Source organism: Natator depressus, chromosome 2, assembly GCF_965152275.1.
Source record: "Natator depressus isolate rNatDep1 chromosome 2, rNatDep2.hap1, whole genome shotgun sequence".
NCBI classification, from domain to species: domain Eukaryota; kingdom Metazoa; phylum Chordata; order Testudines; family Cheloniidae; genus Natator; species Natator depressus.
Window position 1 is genome coordinate 170,895,718 of NC_134235.1, and position 7,775 is coordinate 170,903,492.

At 47.5% G+C, this 7,775-nt stretch overlaps 1 protein-coding gene across 1 annotated transcript in view; it reads right to left on the minus strand.

Moving 5' to 3' along the window:
* VOPP1 (VOPP1 WW domain binding protein) overlaps nucleotides 1–7,542 on the minus strand; it is a 103,892-nt gene extending 96,350 nt beyond the window's left edge. The window contains exon 1 of the mRNA XM_074945284.1: nucleotides 7,403–7,542. The gene's annotated coding sequence lies outside the window, so the exon portion shown is untranslated. The remainder of the gene's footprint in view (nucleotides 1–7,402) is intronic.
* Nucleotides 7,543–7,775: the final 233 nt, after the last annotated feature.

A 7,775-nucleotide genomic window follows, 5' to 3' on the forward strand; every position in this document is an offset into this window, starting at 1 on the left:
CAGAGATTGGAAAGACTTTCCAGGTCATCAATTACATTCTGGGGGCTTGATTTCCCTTTCATCCAAGTAAATCAGAATTAATCCAATGAAATCAATGGTGTTATACCACCGTAAAACTGGTGCAAGAGGAGAATCTGGCATTAGAGGTCTGCTATTAAACAAAAATAGAAAGAAATCAAGTGAGCTGCTTAACTGGTCCTTTCCTTCACCATTTAAAGTAGTATTAATTTGCTGGTGTTTTTACTATTGTGAATCTCTCTCTCTCCCTAACAATCCAAGGCTCCCTCCTATTCCAGCTGGACCTTTCAGTTTGAGAAATGAGAGCTCATTAAATACAGCTGGAAAATTCTCTAGGCATACAGCATCAATTCACCAGGAATTACTGGCCACATGTTTATTAGCTAATGCCCACCAGCAAACTCCTTCTTCCCCTGTTCTAATGAGCAAGGAAAGAGAACCAAGCTGTCATTGAACTGAAAAATAAATACAGGCTATCCCTCAGGAATGGACAGGGGAAATATAACTCATGTCACCACAGAAGTCACATCTCTAATACAGGTCTGAGTTGTAAAACAAGGAATTGTTCACTGAGCTTTAGAATGACATTTATTTTGTTGATTGTCATGGCTTTTTAAAAGCCTTTTGGGGTCCACTGTGAAAAAGCCGTTTTGAGCACCTTTAAAAAAATGAGCATCATTAACCAGAATAACTATGACCACTCCCTCAGAGCCTGCAGGATGAATATCCATTCATTGACTATTAAGATGTAGTTATTTCTTAACCTCACTGCGTAAATACATATTTAGGAACTTTGTAAACAGTAAACTGCTGAAATAAGCCATGTAGTATTTGTTAGGCATTGACAGGGTCTTTGGGCGTGTAGAGTACAAACAAATACCATACACAAATTCCCACTACAGATTTGATTGGAGAGGGTACTATATTTCCTGTTCTAAACTGTTGCATTGTGGTGTTGTCCACTGTTAAAGAGCTGTTGGGTTCCACACCAGTACGTGACTACATGTAAGTGCTGAGTGAAGTAACTCCTGAACAGAGAGGGGAGACATCCCGCAGTCTTTCCTCAGGCCAAACCCACTGATAGCAGAGGCAGTTCTGTCTGCCTAAAGTGTGCAGGGATAGTTCTATAGTGAAGGAGCTTTTAGAGTCCTTTTGAGATGTTCTTACCCCCCTTAGCCTCTTCTAGTGGCCCTGGATAGAAACTACATATATAATAAGGTAGATCAAAGTAAGCTTTGTAAGCCCTGGTCTACACTAGGAGTTGAGGTCGAATTTAGCAGCGTTAAAATCGATTTAACCCTGCACCCACCCACACGACGAAGCCCTTTTTTTCGACTTAAAGGGCTCTTAAAATCGATTTCCTTACTCCACCCCCAACAAGGAGATTAGCGCTGAAATCAGCCTTGCTGGGTCGAATTTGGGGTACTGTGGACACAATTAGGCGGTACTGGCCTCAGTGAGCTATCCCAGAGTGCTCCATTGTGACAGCTCTGGACAGCACTCTCAACTCAGATGCACTGGCCAGGTAGACAGGAAAAGGACGGCAAACTTTTGAATTTCAATTTCCTGTTTGGCCAGCGTGGCAAGCTGCAGGTGACCATGCAGAGCTCATCAGCAGCGGTGACCATGATGGAGTCCCAGAATCGCAAAAGAGCTCGAGCGTGGACCGAACGGGAGGTACGGGATCTGATCGCTGTATGGAAGAGGAATCCGTGCTACCAGAACTACGTTCCAGTTTTCAAAATGCCAAAACATTTGTCAAAATCTCCCAGGGCATGAAGGACAGAGGCCATAACAGGGACCCACAGCAGTGCCGCATGAAACTTAAGGAGCTGAGGCAAACCTACCAGAAAACCAGAAAGGCGAACGGCTGCTCCAGGTCAGAGCCCAAAACATGCCGCTTCTATGATAAGCTGCATGCCATTTTAGGGGGGTTCAGCCACCACTACCCCAGCCATGTTGTTTGACTCCTTCAATGGAGATGGAAGCAATATGGAAGCAAGTTTTGGGGACGAGGAAGATGATGATTATGAGGTTGTAGATAGCTCACAGCAAGCAAGCGGAGAAACCGGTTTTCCTGACAGCCAAGAAGTGTTTCTCACCCTGGACCTGGAGCCAGTACGCCCCGAACCCACCCAAGGCTGCCTCCTGGACCCACCAGGTGGAGAAGGGACCTCTGGTGAGTATACCTTTTAAAATACTATACATGGTTTAAAAGCAAGCATGTTTAATGATTAATTTACCCTGGCATTCGCGGCTCTCCTGGATGTACTCCCAAAGCCTTTGAAAGAGGTTTCTGGGGAGGGCAGCCTTATTCCATCCACCATGGTAGGACACTTTACCACTCCAGGCCAGTAACACATACTCGGGAATGATTGTAGAACAAAGCATTGCAGTGTATGTTTGCTGGCATTCAAACAACATCCGTTCTTTATCGCTCTGTGTTATTCTCAGGAGAGTGATATCATTCATGGTCACCTGGTTGAAATAGGGTGCTTTTCTTAAGGGGACATTCAGAAGTGCCTGTTCCTGCTGGGCTGTTTGCCTGTGGCTGAACAGAAATGTTCCCCGCTATTAGCCACAGGGAGGGGCTAGCCATGCGCTGAGGGGAGACAAAATGCGACCTTGGAACAAAAGCACGTGTGCTATGTATGCAATGTTAACAGCAAGGTTTACCGTGAAAGAGTGTACCCATTGTTCTATAAAATGTGTCTTTTTAAATACCACTGTCCCTTTTTTTTTCTCCACCAGCTGCATGTGTTTCAAGGATCACAGGATCTTCTCCTTCCCAGAGGCTAGCGAAGATTAGGAGGCGAAAAAAATGCACTTGCGATGAAATGTTCTCTGAGCTCATACTTCCTCCCACACTGACAGAGCACAGACGAATGCGTGGAGGCAGACAATGTCAGAGTGCAGGAAAGCACAAAATGACCGGGAGGAGAGGTGGCGGGCTGAAGAGAGGGCTGAAGCTGAAAGGTGGCAGCAGCGTGATGAGAGGAGGCAGGATTCAATGCTGAGGCTGGAGGATCAAACTAATATGCTCCAGCATATGGTTGAGCTGCAGGAAAGGTAGCAGGAGCACAGACCGCCGCTATAGCCCCTGTGTAACAAACCGCCCTCCTCCCCAAGTTCCATAGCCTCCTCACCCAGATGCCCAAGAACGCGGTGGGGGGGCCTCCAGCCACTCCACCCCAGAGGACTGCCCAAGCAACAGAAGGCTGACATTCAATAAGTTTTAAAGTTTTAAACTTTTAAAGTGCTGTGTGGCCTTGTCCTTCCCTCCTCCACCACCCCTCCTGGTGCTTCTCTCCTCCACCACCCCTCCTGGGCTACCTTGGTAGTTATCCCCCTATTTGTGTGATGAATGAATAAAGAATACATGAATATGAAGCAACAATGACTTTATTGCCTCTGCAAGTGGTGATCGAAGGGAGGAGGGGAGGGTGGTTAGCTTACAGGGAAGTAGAGTGAACCAAGGGGCGGGGGGTTTCCATCAAGGAGAAACAAACAGAACTTTCACACCGTAGCCTGGCCAGTCAAGCTTTGAAAACCAGTTTCATCTCTGATGCTTACCGTGCCGTCCTGTGCTCTTCTAACCGCCCTGGTGTCTGGCTGTGCGTAACCAGCAGCCAGGCAATTTGCCTCAACCTCCCACCCCACCATATATGTCTCCCCCTTACTCTCACAGATATTGTGGAGCGCACAGCAAGCAGTAATAACACTGGGAATATTGGTTTCGCTGAGGTCTAAGCGAGTCAGTAAACTACGCCAGCGTGCTTTTAAATGTCCAAATGCACATTCTACCACCATTCTGCACTTGCTCAGCTGTAGTTGAACAGCTCCTGACTACTGTCCAGGCTGCCTGTGTATGGCTTCATAAGCCATGGCATTAAGGGGTAGGCTGGGTCCCCAAGGATAACTATAGGCATTTCAACATCCCCAACGGTTATTTTCTGTCTGGGAATAAAGTCCCTTCCTGCAGCTTTTGAAACAGACCAGAGTTCCTGAAGATGCGAGCGTCATGTACCTTTCCCGGCCATCCCACGTTGATGTTGGTGAAACGTCCCTTGTGATCCACCAGTGCTTGCAGCACTATTGAAAAGTACCCCTTGCGGTTTATGTACTCGCTGACTTGGTGCTCCGGTGCCAAGCTAGGGATATGGGTTCCATCTATGGCCTCACCACAGTTAGGGAATCCCATTGCAGCAAAGCCATCCACTATGACCTGCACATTTCCCATGGTCACTACCCTTGATATCAGCAGATCTTTGATTGCGTTGGCTACTTGCATCACAGCAGCCCCCACAGTAGATTTGCCCACTCCAAATTGATTCCCGACTGACTGGTAGCTCTCTGGCATTGCAAGCTTCCACTGGGCTATTGCCACTTGCTTCTCAACTGTGAGGGCTGCTCTCATCTTGGTATTATTGCGCCTCAGGGCAGGGGAAAGCAAGTCACAAAGTTCCATGAAAGTGCCCTTATGCATGCAAAAGTTTCGCAGCCACTGGGAATCGTCCCAGACCTGCAACACTATGTGGTCCCACCAGTCTGTGCTTGTTTCCCGAGCCCAGAATCGGCGTTCCACTGCATGAACCTGCCCCATTAGCACCATGATGCCCACATTGCCAGGGCCCGTGCTTTGAGAGAAGTCTGTGTCCACGTCCTCATCACTCTCGTCACCACGCTGACGTCACCTACTCACCCGGTTTCTCTTTGCCAGGTTCTGGTGCTGCATATACTGCTGGATAATGCATGTGGTGTTTAATGTACTCCTAATTGCCAAAGTGATCTGAGCAGGCTCCATGCGTGCTGTGGTATGGCGTCTGCACAGAAAAAAGGTGCAGAACGATTGTCTGCCGTTGCCCTGACGGAGGGAGGGGCGACTGACGACATGGCTTACAGGGAATTAAAATCAACAAAGGGGGTGGCTTTGCGAGAAACAGAATGGCCCCCTCAATAATAGAACTCAAAACCTCAAGGATAGAACTCAAAACTGGGTTTAGCAGGCTGTTGATTTCACGGAGGGAGGGAGGAGAAAATGAATACAAAACAAATCTGGTCTATTTCTTATTTTGAGCCACTTCATCTATCTTTATACATCTTGCTGGCAGCAAACTGTGCAGTATGACCGCTAGCCATCGTCATCTCCTGGGTGCTCGGCAGAAGACGGTGGAGTATGACTGCTGGCCATCATCTTCTGCTGGCTGCTCATTAAAAGACAGTGCACTGCGGGTAGGACTCAGTTGCCATGAGACGAAACTTAAAAGGGAAATGACCAGGCTGAGTCACTCCCATGTTTGCCCAGGTGCCCCTGACCTCATCAAGGTCAGTTAAAAGAGCACCCAGGACTACGTCGACAACGGCTATCAGTCATACTGCACTGTCTGCTGCCAAAAGGCAATAAACTGCTGCTGTGTAGCAATGCAGTACCGCCAACACCCAGGAGACATACAGTGACGGTTAGCTGAGCAGGCTCCATGCTTGCCGTGGTATGGAGTCTGCACAGGTAACTCAAGAAAAAAGGCGCAAAACGATTGTCTGCCCTTGCTTTCATGGAAGGAGGGAGGGAAGGGGGGCCTGACGATATGTACCCAGAACCACCCGCGACAATGTTCTAGCCCCATCAGGCACTGGGATTTCTACCCAGAACTCAAATGGGCAGCAGAGACTGCGGGAACTGTGCGATAGCTACCCACAGTGCAATGCTCCGCAAGTCGACGGTTGCCTCGGTACTGTGGATACACTCCGCTGACTACATGCACTTAGATCATTTGTATGGGGACACACACAATCGACTGTATAAAAACGCTTTCTACAAAACCGACTTCTATAAATTCGACCTAATTTCGTAGTGTAGACATACAAATCAGATGCTTATTGTCAACAAATGGTGTTGCTTCCTTAATACCTGGATCTGTATTCAATAGTATTTAAGGCCTTTTATTTGGTATCCAATAAATTAAAAAATGGAGTTATCACACCTCTTATTGATATAACTGGTCATTTAGACTTTTTTTGGTCCTCAACTGACTAAAGGATTGGATAATAGGGAACTCTCAGACCCATAATTATAAGGGAGTAAACTGAGTTGCTCTAACAACTGCTCATTCACCCAAACATCCTTACACATAGAATCAAACAAATACACAGCATGCTACAGTGAATGCTCAGATAACTAGACAATGCGGATCTAATTTAGGGTGGTGATGTTTATGGTTAATAAGGTCAATTTACTTTATGAAACCACACACAAAGCCATCCTGACAAGTCAAGATAATAAAGCATTTGGTACTACAGGAGTGCAGATATATGAAAAACTCTGTTGTACAAAAGGACAGCCGTCTCAATGGAAAAGATTGTATAAGATTGCATTAGGAAGGAGAGAAATCCCTTTGGGGATGGGAGAAGTACTTTACTCACATTGGGTCTGATCCAAAACCCATTGAAGTTGATGGGTCTGTTTATTTCAGTGGGTTTTAGATGAAGCCCATTATTCCTTACAGTTCAGGACATGGTTTTTACTCTTTGATTCTCCCAAGACTGACTTCAGAGAATCATGCTTGTTCACTCAGTGCCACTCCACCCCCTACTAGTTCAAATCATTTTATTCCAGCAAACCGAGTTATTGTAACTGATCTTTTATTATTTGCTTTGCTGACCAGGATGCTAAGATTTTTCACAAAGGTTCACCGCCATACAGTTATCTGAAGAACATTATGTAACAAATTACAGAACATGGGGGCATATGGCCTTCAGGTAACTGAGAAACTTATTACACGTTGTAATGTTCCTAAAATCTTGATTTTAAAATTAAATCAAATATCAATTGAATTATGTTCATTTCTACAATTTCTGTTTTAGTGAAGTTGTAAATTGACCCTTCACTTTAGTGAAATAATTATTTAATGTAAATTTACATAAATTGTGCTAGATTCTAACAAAATTTTGTCCAGAATCATTTTCCATTTGTGGTGATAATAGAAAGGAAGTTCCTCCATTTTTAAATAAAGGACACACAGCCAGTAATCTGTATTACAACATTTCCTTCCCCTCTTCCCCACACACACTTACTTCTGGCTGAGGAGGCCAAGATAGAATCCCAGTCAGGAGTGGATTAGCACTGCTGCGGAGTGGTGGATTTAGTGGGGCCCTGTGCTCAGCTTCATTTTTACCACCCCCACCATGGTATTTTTTCTGCATTTTCTTCCTAGGGCTCAGGATTGGGGTGCAGGGACTGGGAGGGAGTTAGGGTAAAGGAGGGGGCTGGGTGTGGAGGACCTGGGAGGGAGTTAGGGTGCAGGAGGGGGGTCAGGGTTGGGGTGCCGGGACTGGGAGGGAGTTAGGGTGCGGGAGGGGGGTCAGGGGTGGGGTGAGGAGCACTTACCAGGGGCAGCTCCTATTTGGTGCGGGGGTGCAGGTGCAGGGACTTCAGGTGGCTCCGCATGGCCCCGCGTGGCCCCGGGCTTCAGGCGCCGCCCCCCGCAGCTCCCATTGGCCGTGATTCTCCGAGCCACCTCCCCCACATCAGGCAGGGCCAGAACGCAAGGGCTTTAGGGGCTGCCGGGGCCCACTTAGCCCCGGCCCCTTTCTAACTCCAGCCCTGCGAGCGCGGGCTGGAGGCCTCAGGAGGAGCAGGGGCAGCCGCGCAGCCAGAGAGAAGCGGCGGTTTCCCCCCTTCAAAGCTCCGCTTCTACGCCGGCCGGCTGCCCGGTGCGCCTCCTGAGCCCTCCCGCCCGCCTTCCCGCCCGCTCCCCTGA